Source organism: Bos taurus, chromosome 6 (genome assembly GCF_002263795.3).
Source record: "Bos taurus isolate L1 Dominette 01449 registration number 42190680 breed Hereford chromosome 6, ARS-UCD2.0, whole genome shotgun sequence".
In the NCBI taxonomy this organism is placed as follows: domain Eukaryota; kingdom Metazoa; phylum Chordata; class Mammalia; order Artiodactyla; family Bovidae; genus Bos; species Bos taurus.
The window spans coordinates 39,901,098-39,917,406 of NC_037333.1; the positions used below are offsets into that span (position 1 = coordinate 39,901,098).

Consider the following 16,309-nt stretch of genomic DNA (forward strand, 5'->3'; position numbering starts at 1 on the left):
ACAATAAATCCCCAATTGGAGAATAAGACATTTAAAATTTTAGATTACAGAATCTTTCTGGAGCTCGTGCAAATCACTTCATTAATGTCAACTGTATTATTAAATCCAAATTTATAAAGCAAACATGTTAGCTACAAAGTACCAGTGGATTAAAAACTTTGGTCTTTCCTGATTGCATGCATAGCACATTAAAATGCAGGACTTAATTTTAATACATCTATGTACCTTTAAAGATTTTACAATAGAAAAACATTTTTTGAGTATGAAAGTTAGATATCTCTAAATCTATTTTTCTTAATGTATATTTAGAAACCTTAAAGTGATTTTCAGTCTTGACTCAAAATATAGCATTCATGATATTTTTTTGTTTTCTTTCTTGTCTCTTTTTCCTTTCCATTGCTGCTGTACTGCATTAAGAAAGAAATATTGAGTAAGACTGGTTTTTCCTGATTAAAAATGGTTTCCAAGGTGAAGCCTAATTAGAGTATGCTTCTCCCCTTACTGCAGACTCCTCTCCACTCTAGAAGACAACTTCCCTGAGGTAGGGAGAGGGCCTGAATGTATACTCAGTGAGATTATAAAGCAAGATCAAAGAATATACTGATTTCTCTTCAAGATTTAAGGGCATGTGTGCTCAGTCATGTCCAACTCATTGCGACCCCATGGACTGTAGCTGGCCAGGCTTCTCTGTCCATGGAATTTCCTAGGAAAGAATAGTAGAGTGGGTTGCCATTTCCTACTCCAGAATATCTTCCCTAAACTGTCTTGTTAAAGATGGTTCTATTCACCTGACTTAAAACTTGCGGTGGGGCCTGGAGTCCAGGATTGGTGGGTGGTTGAAGGCAGAGAGGAGAGGAACAAAAGATTACAAAATCTCAAGGGAATGAAATAAGGGTATTGGATGCTTGAACAGTGGTGGGCTGTGATAGAATACCTTTCCTGGATCCTGAGGATTGAGGGTAAAAAGAGGAATAGCTTGTTTTGCACAATTTAATATTCTCATCAGATTTACAGCTTACCCTAATTTTGATGTGAGCTATATGCATTTCAGTTAAATTAATTTTTATATTCTGAGATGTTATGGTTTATTTCTTAGTATTTTGTTTTTGTAAAATTTTGTGTATTTTTAAATCCCCATCAATACATACATTCTCTTAAAAACAGATACTTTTATATCTAAAGCTATATGTAGAATACATATGCACAAATATATTTTTCCTGCAACATAATCCTGAAGATTTGGTTTATCTGTTTAATTTTTATAAATTTATTTATTTAACCACACACTTCTGTTATGGAACTCAAATATTGACAGTGTTCTTTCTTAATATTAAAATGTTTCCTCTAAAAATTTGTTTTCTAAGAGGAATATTTTATTTAAAAGGGAAGTTTAATGTTTAGAAATTGCCTTGGGACTTGGTCTGTAGGTTAAGTACACCTTCAAATACTGAAAAAATAACAGCATTTATGGTAAATCAAACCTTGATAACAAAATCAATAAAATAAAAATAAACCCTAGAACTAGGTTCAGCTTCAGATGTCTAAATAAAAATATGTTATTTAGTGGGTAATTTACTGCTGCTGCTGCTGCTAAGTCGCTTCAGTCGTGTCCGACTCTGTGCGACCCCAGAGACGGCAGCCCAGCAAGCTCCCTCGTTCCTGGGATTCTCCAGGCAAGAACACTGGAGTGGGTTGCCATTTCCTTGTCTAATGCATGAAAGTGAAAAGTGAAAGTGAAGTCGCTCAGTCGTGTCTGACTATTAGCGACCCCATGGACTGCAGCCTTCCAGGCTCCTCCGTCCATGGGATTTTCCAGGCAAGAGTACTGGAGTGGGTGCCATTGCCTTCTCCTGGGTAACTTACAGTGAATCTCAAAATAATATAGAGTGAATAATCATGATATTAAAATAAGAGAATACAGATATTTGAGATTTATGTCATTTTCTTAATTTGAAACATGTGTATAATCTTTAACATATGCAGTAAAAAAATAAAATTATGATTAAGCCATTTTGAAAACAGAAGAAAACAAAAATTTATCACTGATAACTTATTAATAAATGATAGTATTGTGTCTTCCTTACCATAATTATTTCTGCAGACAAGAAGAATCACTTGAAGAGAATTTTTGTGTTTCCTTTTGCTTGTTTCTGTCCTTGGGTTTCCTTTCTGTCCCATGGTGATATGTAAAAGTAGGACACCTGTTTTCCACTGGGTTTTCAGTTTGGGTAGATTCTTACAGCACAGCAATATATTCTTAATCAGAGTTCTTTTGGAAATCTGTGGTAAGTTAATGATAGCAATAATAATATTATAAAGCTGCAGTCAATAAAATGAAATGTCTTCCACAAAGACTGTGTCCCTCAGTCTTTGTGAAAAAAAGAAAGAAATCTATGAAGAGACACACAAACTTCCTGTGCTGTCTTAAAGCTTTATGAATAAGGAAATCAGCTCACTTCCATAAGGATCCAGAAAGGGAATATTTCAACATAAATCCTGGTTAATAAAATCTAGGTAGCATGTACTTTCCAACAACAACAAATTATAAGAGAACAGATCATTGTAGAGTGATGTTTTTAATGAGTATTTCTGTCTTTGAAAAGATTGCTGATTGAATTGGAAAAGGCAGAGGAAAAACTGTATTTGCTTGAAAATTAGCAAAAGTATTTTCAGTTAGTATTTCCCTCTTTCTATTTTAAATTAGCAATAAGGAAAGTTATTGTATATATGTCAGAAAAATCAGATCAGAAAAGCCATCTTCCATTGATTTTTCAACTTGTAAGGAATGAGGAAGGGAAAGTTGATCTTTGCTCTCACTCATCAGGGTGTTATGCTGGTCAGCTTGTACACAAATGATGTATTCTGAAAGCAGACTTTACACTTAGAGAAATCCCAGGATGGAGCATTAGTGCCCCATGGAGTGTTTGCAGATGCAATGATGCAGCAGGGAAGCCAGCTTCCTGTATCCTGCCCGCCTGCACTTAAGCTTGTTATCAGTGTTCATTTTCAATAATGATTCAAATAATTGAAACATAAAGGATCTGCATTTCAGGATAGCTGGAATATTCACTCTACTAACTCTCCACTGCAAAGAGGAAAAGAAAGCTTAAGTGTCCAGTTTATGATGTTAGCAGATAATTAGGAATAAGAAAATCTAAAGAATTCTTAAATCAAACCAAGTTGTATAACCTAAAATTCAGACAGTATCCATCTTATTAAAATTTGCCTTCTAGTTTCCAGTTTTCTTTAATTTTATGCTTAATATCATAACTGCCATTTTGTGTGATTACATTTAAAATTGTTTCATGTAAGGCATTTTTCTATTCCAAAGGTTATTTTGAAAAAAACTTGAACTTTGTTTTATCTCACTCACATATGTAAATTAGCCAATGCAAGCAAATAACTTCTGTGAGGAGCCAGGTGTTTTCAATGATTTAATAACTGATTCCAGACTATGACTTTTATAGCCCAAATACTCTAAAGTTTTAAAATAAACTTTCAGGCAGTGAATTGAGGTACTGGGAGGTCACAAAATCAAACTGTTAATTGTGATGTTCCTTCTGGTTTACATCCTAACTATAGAGAATTTCTAAGAGTTGTTCTCAATATTGCACTTACTTTACTCTTTATATAGCATGTTTCATTTACATATGTATGTAATTGTATATTTTCTTTTCTAAATGAAATTGTCCTCGTTAAAGTTATATTTCACATTCTCCACAATCTATTCCAGGTGAAGTGCTAGTCCTACTGAAGTTTCTAAATTTAATTCTCGCTGCTTCATACCCCTCAGTTAACTAAATTTTGTTCTTCTGAGTGGTGATTCTCAAATTATTTAACAACAGGTTTATCATGATATATCAACTATTCAGAACATATATTTGTATATCCTATGAGTGTTTTGTTTAGCTGCTGGATATCAGTTCTAATTTTTTCTCATGTATGTTCTGTTATTTTGAACATCCCTATATTAGTTAGGAATGATTCATGTAACACAGCAAATGATTGCTGAGTCTTAACTGTTTGTATTTGTATAAGAAAAGTCAAGAGGTAGGTAGACAGTTAAGGGCTATTGTAACTCCTCTGCACTGACTCAAGAGACCCAGGCCCTTTCTGCCTCACTGCTGCACCAACTTTAGTATGTTGACTTTGCACCTTATATTCACAATGTGGCTGCCATATCTCTAACTTTTCTTCCATATTCCAGGCAATGAATATTGTTAAGTGGAAAGGAGCAATATTAAAGAATTGTGTCAGCTTCTGTTTTTTTGTTTTGTTCCAATAAAATAGAAACCCAGCCCAGCAATCTTTGGCTCACATTTCATCCACCAACACTGTGTCAAGGGTGCCCCTACCTGGTAAATAGCTAAGGAGGAGAAAATGCAAGTGAGCACTGGGTCATTGAAAGAACACTCTGCCCCACTGCCTTTCACTCACATTTATCTCCCCACTTGGAATGCTCTTTCTGTCCTCTCTCCTGTGCCTTTCTTCCATATCTTTTGTCCCATTTCTGACGGAGGTTCTTTATATTTTCCTATGGAATATCACATTTTAACCTTCATAATACAAGGCAGAATATCTGTAACTAGCTGTGTGCAGCTGTGTCTTAATCTTGAGGTTGAAAACTATATGACTCAGTTGCAAGTTTCACAAATTTTTTTCAGCTAACTTGTTCCATAATTCACTGATTCATTTAACATGCAAGTCCAGGATTTGCTGGTTTATCTGGATCCAAAGGCTGAAATGATGTGCATCTTATTATCGTCTGTGTCTATTCTTGTTCTCAAACTTATCTATCCTCCTTCCCACCCCTCTTTGCTTCCCTATTCTCCTTCTCTCTCCTCCTCTCTCTCTCATTCTTTATTCTACTTTCCTCTGTTTTCCTTCATTTGTAAATAGGTTTTCAACACATTGTGTAAGAGATAGCAATCTGTGGCTCTTAATGTACCTGGTTTTTAATCAGTCCTGAATATTCATTGGAAGGACTAATGCTGAAGCTGAAGCTCCCATACTTTGGCCACCTGATGCGAAGAACTGATTCATTGGAAAAGACCCTAATGCTGGAAAAGATTGAAGATAGAAGGCGAAGGGGTGACAGAGGATGAGATGGTTGGATGGTATCACTGACTTGATGGACATGAGTTTGAGCAAGCTCTGGGAGTTGGTGATGGATAGGGAAGCCTGGCATGCTTCAGTCCACGGGGTCTCAAAGAGTTGGACGACTGAGTGACTGAACTAAACTGTTTTCGTTGTAACAGAGTCAGGGAGCCCCTCTTGCTCCCAAATGCATTTATCAAATGTTTCTGGAAGAAATATGATTAGCCTTGATTGACCACATTTCTACCCTTTAACTAAACCAGGCAGAGAATAGAATGTTAAGATTGGCTAAGCCTAGGTCATATGACCATTCTGGTGACCCATGGGTAGAGAGGACTATAATTGGTTGTCCCACCACAATCATAGGTGATGTTGGGGAGAAATCTTGTGCAGGCAAAATAATAGCTGCTATTTTTCCTTTTTTTTTTTTTTATTCCAAGTGTACGCCTCTGACAAAGTAAGTAGGCGCTCAGTAAGTATTTGAAGAAATGAGAGGAAAATTAGGATAAGAACTGAGCTGACCTGAGAAGAGAGGAGAAAGCCAGGTAGTGTTTCAGTGTCTCAAAAGCTGTATTTAGATCATACAATGCCCTTCTATATTTTGAAACCATTTGAATTCCCAGTAGATAAGTCGTTCAATTTTTTTAAAAAACAAGGAATTTCAGCCCAGAATCACACCCCAAAATATGCTGTCTCACCAATTGCCCTTTCAGCAAATATATATTGAGTGCCTCCTCTATGCTAAGGCACAAAGTGGAAGGTAAATGCACTTTTAGTGAAGGTAATTGAAATGTTTTTCCTCTATACTTAAAGAAAATAACAAGTGATGACATAGCAAGTAGAATGTATTCAGGGAACCAACCATTTGCTTCCTTAAAGCTTCTTAGAAAAGTGCATACTGGTGTATTCAACTCTATGGAAATAAGAAATTTAAGGAAATGAATGGAACTGGAGGAATCAACCTGCCTGACTTAGGCTCTACTACAAAGTCACAGTCATCAAGACAGTATGGTACTGGCACAAAGACAGAAATATAAATCAATGGAACAAAATAGAAAGCCCAGAGATAAATCCATGCACCTGTGGACACCTTATCTTTGACAAAGGAGGCAAGAATATACAATGGAGAAAAGACAATCTCTTTAACAAGTGGTGCTGGGAAAACTGGTCAACCACTTATAAAAGAATGAAACTAGAACACTTTCTAACACCATACACAAAAATAAACTCAAAATGTATTAAAGATCTAAACGTAAGACCAGAAACTATTCAGCCCTATTTATTTTACACCTCATGTGAAGAGTTGACTCATTGGAAAAGACTCTGATGCTGGGAGGGATTGGGGGCAGGAGGAGAAGGGGACGACAGAGGATGAGATGGCTGGATGGCATCACTGACTCGATGGACGTGAATCTGAGTGAACTCTAGGAGTTGGTGATGGACAGGGAGGCCTGGCGTGCTGCGATTCATGGGGTCGCAAAGAGTCGGACACGACTGAGCGACTGATCTGATCTGATCTGATTTTAAACCAAATAAGGAGGCATTTGATACATCTTTAGGCCTCTCAGAAAACATCCTAAACAAAAGTATGTAATTCCAAATAAAACAAGTTTATTTACACATTTTATTTCTGTTACCCTGTTGATTGATTCAGAAGAGTTGTGGGGTGAAAGATTGTACCATTTATTTCTCCTGATTTTTTTCCATTTGCCTGGAATAACTCAGTTTATTAAAGATTTCTGAGAAGTTCACCGTCACTGCCCTCCTGTCTTTTGCTTTCAGTGTTTGGGGTAAGGAAAGGATGAACTTGAAGCGTGGTTGCTGCTTTGCCACTGCTGCACCGAGTCATTACGTCTCCAGAAAGCACGCTGAACCTGTCAGGCAAAGCTTTCTAAAGCTGGGTCCTTTCAGTCCATTCTTACGGGGGTAATAAGGCTTGGAACTGATTTCAGGGGGTCTGCCCTGTAGAAGCATTCCTCTTGGTTTTCTTTTGAAGATTGATTGGTTTGCAAAGGAAGGCCAACAGTACTGCTCTTTTCTTCTTACTTTCTCTCTTCTTTCCATTCTTGAAAACTTGATAGTTGTATTCAATAAGAAGTCTTACTTGACAGATTCTGTGTCCATGCTTTATGTAGTTCTTTAAACCTGATTCCTGAAGCTGAGCAACTTTTAATGGGACTCTTTAGTGAAGCCAAAACCACTTATATAATCTAGCTCTGTAGTGTAGTGTTTTTCTGATTTTTTTAAATGGTGCGATGAGATAGAAAAAGATGAGTAGGCAAGGGGTGGGATGGAAGGAGAGATGCAAGAGAATTTCTAAAACTAGAAATTTAACAGACTGACTCAGATTAAGGTTCACAGTAGCCTGCTGGAAAGAAATGTCTGAACACAATTTCTGACTTTTTTTAAGGTAATTGACAATAATTATAAGTGTTTGTGGTAAACCACAACAATCTCTATAATGTTGTGCTCAGAATATGCCACTAGACCAAGTTAATGAGGATGTTTCACAGCAATACGTTTAATTCTAGTCAAGTAAAATCAATTTAAATAAATGCAACATAAAATTCAAATACCTGCTCTGTGCCCCGAGTCTTATTTGGGGATCTAGAAAACTCCTTTTAAGTAGTTCTTACAATTGAGGCATTTGATCCAGTGGCAGAAATATGAAAAGGTAAAAAGAATGCTCATGATAAAATTTGATAGGTGCTCTGAGAGTAGTAAATATGAGGACTTAAGGGAACCTTTACATTTGACATCGTTTGTTCTGAGGACGTGTTTTATATCCTGACTCCCAATTTTAGGAGGTCCCCTGTGAACCTATAGGATACCATAAGTGATTTTTTTTCTTCTGTAATGTGGTGGGGATTTATACGTGACACTCAGTTATACAAAAACAGTATTCTACTTGTCAATAACTATATTCTGTCTGCACTGATGGAGAAAGTAACTTTGCTGAACAAATTTATTTCAGCCACCTTTGGTGTATATTGGTCTCTTTCAGATGAATTCAATTGCAGTTGACTAAGTCCTTAGTCAATTTGAAGTTCCTATTCCATGTCAAGAAGGTGTCTTCTCTCAAAGAATCTGCACTCCTGTTTTTTTCCCAAATTGGGAAGTGAAGTGAAAGTTGATCAGTCATGTCCGACTCTGTATGATCCCATGGACTGTAGCCCACCAGGCTCCTCTGTCCATGGAATTCTCCAGGCAAGAATACTGGAGTGGGTTGCCATTCCCTTCTCCAGGGGATCTTCCCAACCCAGGGATTGAACCCAGGTTTTTACCTTCTGATTCTTTACCTTCTGAGCTGAGAGAAGGGCTAAATCCCCATGTCCTATAATAAGAGCAAGATGCTTCTATTCTTTGTGTTGTGTTTGTCCTCTTGGATTTCTCTGGGGTCAGAGGTATTGTCTAATATTGTCTTGAGAGGACGCCTTGTATTGCCCCCAAATATCTTATGTTCTTTTCCACCAAGGTTTGGCCATTTGAGGATGGTAAAGCTTATATAGGCTTGAAAAGAGGTTCCTTTGCTACTGAATTTTGAGATCCCCATCGTGTATAGCAGGGGTTGGCAAACTACAGCATGCAAACAAAATCCAGCTGCTGTGGGCAAAATCCAGCCACACCAATCCATGTGTGCATTATTTATGTCTGTTTTAGTTCTACAGCAACATAGGGTAGTAGTTTCTACAAAGATTGCACGGCACCTCAAACATTTACCTCCTGGCCCTTTTCAGAAAACGTTTGCCTCGAGGAAGGTCAGCATCATGGCAGTAGGAGATGCTATGCTCTCTTTGTCTCTTCCTCTCAGTCTGCCCGTAGTAAAACACACATATCTCAACAAAGGCTTCTCTATTCCTCACACCAGGATGCTGGGGAGATCTGCATATTTGTGTATCTGAAGCTGCTGGACTGAACACCAAGAGGAGGCAGAGCTGAGAGAACAGCTAAAGTGATGCCTGCAGTTTTGGCCCCCTAGCTCTCGCTGTGCCTGCAGCCCCAGAGAATCCAGTAGTAGCAGAGGCAGCAGGGCACATGATTCCAGCTTCCCAGCCTCAACAGCCTCAGGGATCTCAAGGAACCAGGCATCAGTGATGGCAGGACTTTTGACCCCTCCTGCTCCCCCCTCCCCATTCCTCCAGTTGCAGCGACACACATAGTTCTGGGCCCCCGGCCTGAGGCAGTGGTACCCAGAAACCCAGCAACCCTGAAAGAAAAAGAAAGTGGAGGTGTTCGTCACTTATCACTCAGTCCTGTCTGACTCTGTGCGACCCCATGTACTGCAGCCACCAGGCTCCTCTGTCCGTGGGATTCTCTAGGCCAGGACACTGGAGTGGGTTGCCATGCCCTCTTCCAGGGTGTCTTCCCAACCCAGGTATGGAACCTGGGTCTCCTATACTGCAGGCAGACTCTTCATCATCTGAGCCAGCACCTGCAATTCTGGCTCCTCCCATCCTCCGCCACCCCCTGTTGTGGTGCAAGCACAATAAACCCAGCAGCAATGCCAGAGGCAACGACACTGGCAGTAGGCAACAGCGAGGCATCAGTGACCCTGAAGGCATGAGCAGCAGCACGGAGGGCACTGGCAACATGTCTGGAAGAGGCGTTAGAGGGTGTAAAGTGCTGGTTCTCAAATCTATGAGAGGCTGCTCAGATAGGAGAAATCAAAAAACTTGTGCTATAGCACCACCTACTGAAAGATAAAAGAAAACTTATAATACCCAACCTATCGGATTGTTAGAATCAGAGTAAAAAATGGGAAGGAAATCCAAAAAAGAAGGGATATATGTATACCTATGAGTTTGCAGGTAGCTCACTGGTAAAGAATCCACCTGCCAATGCAGGAGATGGAGGTTCAATCTTTCAGTAGGGAAGCCCTATTAGAGGAGGAAATGGCAACCCACCCTAGTATTCTTGTCTGGAAAATTCCATGGATAAGTGGGCCTGGTGGGCAACAGTCCATAGGGTCCTAAGAGTCGGACATGATTCAGCGACTGAGTAGGATCATGATGTATAAGTATAGCTTTTTTTAAAAAAAGCTGAATAAGAAAGATGTTTGCTACTTCAAGTATGCTGGCAGAGGAACAGCTATTCAAGCATCATGAAAAACTACAGTAACACAGTATTACAAAGTGATAATCAAAGTTCTCCAACAACCAAACTTAAAAGTCATGTTATGTTGCTGTCTAACTGATAGACAGTTCAAAATAGTTGTTATGAAGAAACTTTACAAGCTACAAGAAAACTCAAAAAGGAAGTTCAGTGAGTGCAAGAATAAAGTCGGTGAGCAGAAGGGATATTCTGCCAAGAAGATTGAAAATCTAAAAAAGAACAAAACAGAAATTTGGAGCTGAAGAATTCAATAAGTGAGATGAAGAATGCCCTAGAAAACACTGTAAATAGAGCAGATATGGCAGAGAGCATTAGTGAACTCGAAGATACAAATATGACAATGATTTAGGTAGAAGAGGACAGCTAACTGAGCTCCTTTTAAATGAGGAAATTTTATGAGAACTGTTTGACTCCATTAGGAAAGGCAGCATAAAGATAATGGAGAGGGAGAAGGGTGCAGAGAGTTTATTTAAAGAAATTACTGAGAACTTCTCAGACCTGGGGTAGGAACTGGATTATACGAGTTCATGAAGCTAAGAGGACCCTTAGTTACCTCCGTGCAAAAAAATCTCTAAGACATATCAAAATTTTCAAAAGTCAGGGACAGAGGAAGAATATTAAAGGCAAACAGGAAAGAAAGACAGTAACCTATAAAGGGGCCCCCATTAAGCTATGAGCATATTTTTCAGCAGAAACTCAACATGCCAACAGTGAATGGGATGACATAATCAAAATATTGAATGATAAAAAACATCAGCCAAGAAAGTACTACCCAGTAAAGATATCTTTTAGATCTTAAGAAAAAAATAAAGCCTTTCCAAGGAAGGCAAGATGAAAAGATAATCTACCAAATGGGAGAAGATACTTGCAACTCATATCCAAAAAGTGGTTAATATACAAAAAATATAAAGAACTTGCACAACTCAACTATGACAAAACAAACAACTTAATTGAAAAATTGGCTTGAGACCTAAATAGACATTTTTCCCAAAAGGATATACAGATGGCCAGTGTAGCACGTGGGAAGATGTTCAGTATCACAAATTATTACAGAAGTGAAAATCAAAACCACAATAAGATATCACTTCATGAACTTTATAATGTTGGTTGTCCAAAAGATAAGAACAAGTGTTAGAGATGTGGAGAAAAGAAAATCCTTATACACTGCTGCTGGTTATATCCTTTGGTGCAGCCATTATGGACAATAGTATTGCAGTTCTTAAAAAAAATTAAAAATAGAAATACCATATAATCCAGATATTCCACTTCTGGGCATTTCTTTGAAAAATACAAAAACATTAATTCAAAAAAATGTAGGCACCTGTGTGTCTATGTTCATTCCATCATTATTTACGATAGCCAAGATATGGAAACCACCTGAATGTCCATCGACATATGAAACAAAGAAGCTGTGTTATATGTATAGATACATATACACACAATGGCATACTACTTAGCCATAAAAAAGACGAAATTCTGCCATTTGTGACAACATAGATGGAGTTTGTGGATATTATTTTAAGTGAAATGACTCAGATGAGAAAGACAAATGCTGTGTGATTTTACTCATGTGTGAAATACAACAGAAAACACAAAGCAAAAGCAAACACCCAGATACAGAGAACAAATTAAGGGTTACTAAAGGGGAAAGAGGTTACCAAAGGGGGAAGAGGATTGGGGGAAGGTGATATGGGTAAAGGAGGTCATCTATATGATGACTGATGGAAACTAAACCTTTGGCAATGAACACACTATGGGGGAATTTTTGTTGTTGTTCAGCCACAAAGTTGTATCCAGCTCTTCTCAACCCCATGAACTGGAGCATGCTAGGCTTCCCTGTCCTTGGTGGTGAGCACACTATGAATATAGAAGTTGAAAATATAATGTACACCTGAAATATTTAATGTTATAAACCAGTGTTCAGTTCAGTTCAGTCACTTGGTTGTGTCCAACTCTTTGCGACCCCATGAACCGCAGCACGCCAGGCCTCCCTGTCCATCACCAACTCCTGGAGTCCACCCAGACTCAGATCCATCCAGTCAGTGATGCCATCCAACCATCCCATCCTCTGTCGTCCCTTCCTCCTCCTGCCCTCAATCTTTCCCAGCATCAGGGTCTTTTCCAATGGATCAGCTCTTCGCATCAGGGGGCCAAAGTACTGGAGTTTCAGCTTCAACATCAGTCCTTCCAATGAACACCCAGGACTGATCTCCTTTAGGATGGACTGGTTGGATCTCCTCGCAGTCCAAGGGATTCTCAGGAGTCTTCTCCAACACAACAGTTCAAAAGCATCAATTCTTCAGCGCTCAGCTTCTTTATAATCCAATTCTCACATACATACATGACCACTGGGAAAACCATAGCCTTGACTAGACGGACCTTTGTTGACAAAGTAATGTCTCTGCTTTTGAATATGCTGCCTAGGTTGGTCATAACTTTCCTTCCAAAGAGTAAGCGTCTTTTAATTTCATGGCTGCAATCACCATCTGCAGTGATTTTGGATCCCAGAAAAATAAAGTCAGCCACTGTTTCTACTGTTTCCCCATCTATTTCCCATGAAGTGATGGGACTAGATGCCATGATCTTCGTTTTCAGAACGTTGAGCGTTAGGCCAACTTTTTCACTCTCCTCTTTCACTTTCATCAAGAAGCTCTTTAGTTCTTCTTCACTTTCTGCTATAAGGGTGGTGTCATCTGCATATCTGAGGTTATTGATATTTCTCCCGGCCATCATGATTCCAGCTTGTGCTTCCTTCAGCCCAGCATTTCTCATGATGTACTCTGCATATAAGTTAAATAAACAGGGTGACAATATACAGCCTTGACATACTCCTTTCCTGTTGGAACCAGTCTGTTGTTCCATGTCCAGTTCTAACTGTTGCTTCCTGACTTGCATACAGATTTCTCAAGAGGCAGGTCAGGTGTTCTGGTATTCCCATCTCTTTCAGAATTTTCCACAGTTTATTGTGATCCACACAGTCAAAGGCTTTGGCATTGTCACTAAAACAGAAATAGATATTTTTCTGGAACTCTCTTGCTTTTTCTATGATCCAGCGGATGTTGGCAATTTGATCTCTGGTTCCTCTGCCTTTTCTAAAACCAGCTTGAACTCTGGAAGTTCACGGTTCACGTATTGCTGAAGCCTGTGTAAACTCAATTTTATTTTATCATTTATTTGTTTAATTTTGGTGGGATGGAATCCATACTCCTTGCATTGGCAGCATGGAGTCTTAACCACTGGACTGCCAGGGAAGTCTCACTGTTATTTTTTTTTTTTTTAGTTTTCTGAATGTTGAGTTTTGTTTTGTTTTTTTTCTAATTTTATTTTATTTTTAAACTTTACATAATTGTATTAGTTTTGCCAAATATCAAAATGAATCCGCCACAGGTATACATGTGTTCCCCATCCTGAACCCTCCTCCCTCCTCCCTCCCCATACCATCCCTCTGGGTCGTCCCAGTGCACTAGCCCCAAGCATCCAGTATCGTGCATCGAACCTGGACTGGCAACTCGTTTCTTACATGATATTTTACATGTTTCAATGCCATTCTCCCAAATCTTCCCACCCTCTCCCTCTCCCACAGAGTCCATAAGACTGTTCTATACATCAGTGTCTCTTTTGCTGTCTCGTACACTGGGTTATTGTTACCATCTTTCTAAATTCCATATATATGCGTTAGTATACTGTATTTATGTTTTTCCTTCTGGCTTACTTCACTCTGTATAATAGGCTCCAGTTTCATCCACCTCATTAGAACTGATTCAAATGTATTCTTTGTAATGGCTGAGTAATACTCCATTGTGTATATGTACCACAGCTTTCTTATCCATTCATCTGCTGATGGACATCTAGGTTGCTTCCATGTCCTGGCTATTATAAACAGTGCTTCGATGAACATTGGGGTACACGTGTCTCTTTCCCTTCTGGTTTCCTCAGTGTGTATGCCCAGCAGTGGGATTGCTGGATCATAAGGCAGTTCTATTTCCAGTTTTTTAAGGAATCTCACTGTTATTTTTAAGAAAGTGTTTGCTAACCCCCAGTCTCTAGAATCTTTGGATTGACCACTCTTTGCCTGCCCTTCTTCTTGACGTGTTTCATCTTTTTCAGGCACACAGGATTGATTGGGTTTCATGCACAGCGATCCCAGATGAGATAGCTGTGTCAAGTGTGTCTGTGCACAGTCCTCCCTGTCCCTCTCCCTCTCCTGCTTCACTGCTTTTGCATCACACTGGATATTAAAAGAAGTAAAGCACCAGGCCAGTCTCAGCTTGCCCCTGTCACTCATACCTGGGACAGTGCAAGTGACTATATGTTAAGCTTCTGCTTTCCTGACTGAAGAACTTTGGTATCTTCTTTTATGATACTTGTGTATCGTTTTCAGCCTAGTTATGTCCCTTCTGGTAAAGAATCTGCCTGCAGCTCAGGAGACTCGGGTTCCATCCCTGAGTCAGGAAGATCTCCTGGAGAAGGGAATAGCTACCCACTCCAGCATTCTTGCCTGGAGAACCTCATGGATAGAGGACCCTGGCAGCCTCTAGTCCATGGGATCACAAAGAGTTGGACATGACTGAGCAAGTAACACTTTCACTTTTATATCCCTTTGAGATCTCTGTTCTTCTTTCCTTGAAAGGTTTTCTATTTTATATAGGCAGGGGCCAGGAACAAGAAGACTTGTCTTATGTGAATGATTCTGAGTACTCTGTACTAGCAATACCACATCATAAGAGAAATTGCTAGGAATGAAAATTCTCCAGTCCTAACCCCAATCACTGAATCAGAACATCTAGAGTAGGGGCCTGGAAGCAGGGTTTCAGCATGCCCTCCCGGTGATTGTGATGTCTGCCAAAGTTTGAGAACCACTGCCTCACATCATATCTGCAACTAAAACTAGATGATCTCTATTGACCAAGTTTCATTTTTGATCTGTGACAGAGAGCTTTCTAAATGTAGAAAACTCCTTTGTCTTTCCACAAAGATTGGCTGGAGTAAACTCAAAAATTCTGTTTTGAAAATTAAAACATTCTTTTTTGTTCTTGCATTTCTGGCCTAATAATTCTCGTCCTTTCTGAATCCCTCAATGCGTCTGGTTAAATGAGGTAAAATACACAGGAAGAATGAGCATCTTATGAGGGTACAGCTTTCCTAAATAATATTCCTCTGTGCATTCATGATACAAGTTTTTTAGATGGTGGAGTATGGGCCTGGGACCAGCAATATGGTTTGCTGAGTCAGGAGTTTTAATTCTAGACTTTAAGTGGTTCCAAGATTGAAATCCTCAGCTTTCTTGGACAATTTCATTTAGACCTGCAGGGGGATCCCAAATTTAGCAGGAGTAAAAGATAATTCCTTTTCTTTCCTCTCAAACTACCCTATATTTCCTGAATTCACAACCTCAATGAATAGCTCTGACAGACTACAAGCATCTGTTTTGGAATTGGACTGAGCTAGATTCAAATACCAGTGTCATCATTTATTAGTGTTCTAGTCTTGAGCAAGTGAACTTTCTACATTTCTTGTAACATGGAGGCTCCCATGGGTAAATTTTGGAGATTTGGAGAAAGCACATGATTGATAAATGGTATTTATTTATTTATTTACTATCCTAAACTTGATGCCACCTCAGCATCCTCTTAATGATCAACTTGCTAGGCATCACTTTCATAAATACCTTTCAAATAATATTACTTTTCTTTCAACAAATCTCCACCTCTAGCAAAGACCGTCTCAGTCTTTTGGGATGACATAGTTTCTAGTTTGTTCTTCCTAACCTCTTGTTGGCTCACCTCTTTCTTGGAGCTGCCATTTACAGTTTTGCGGGCTCTAGAGAATCCCAGGGACGGGGGAGCCTGATGGGCTGCCGTCTATGGGGTCGCACAGAGTCAGACACGACTGAAGTGACTTAGCAGCAGCAGCAGAATGCACAAGGCACCCATCTAATGGGCACCATTCAGAGGTCAGAGAAACCTCCCATTCATGCACAAACACGTACCCACTCTCACACAGCCATGCACACCCCACAGTCAGTGACATAAACATTCAAATGCACACACGTACACATTTCCACAAACTCAGAGATCACCTGCCACACACACCCACTCAC

The 16,309-nt window shown here is 39.3% G+C and overlaps 1 protein-coding gene across 3 annotated transcripts in view; it reads left to right on the forward strand.

Moving 5' to 3' along the window:
* SLIT2 (slit guidance ligand 2) overlaps positions 1-16,309 on the forward strand; it is a 406,423-nt gene that overhangs the window by 123,098 nt on the left and 267,016 nt on the right. The window lies entirely within an intron of this gene.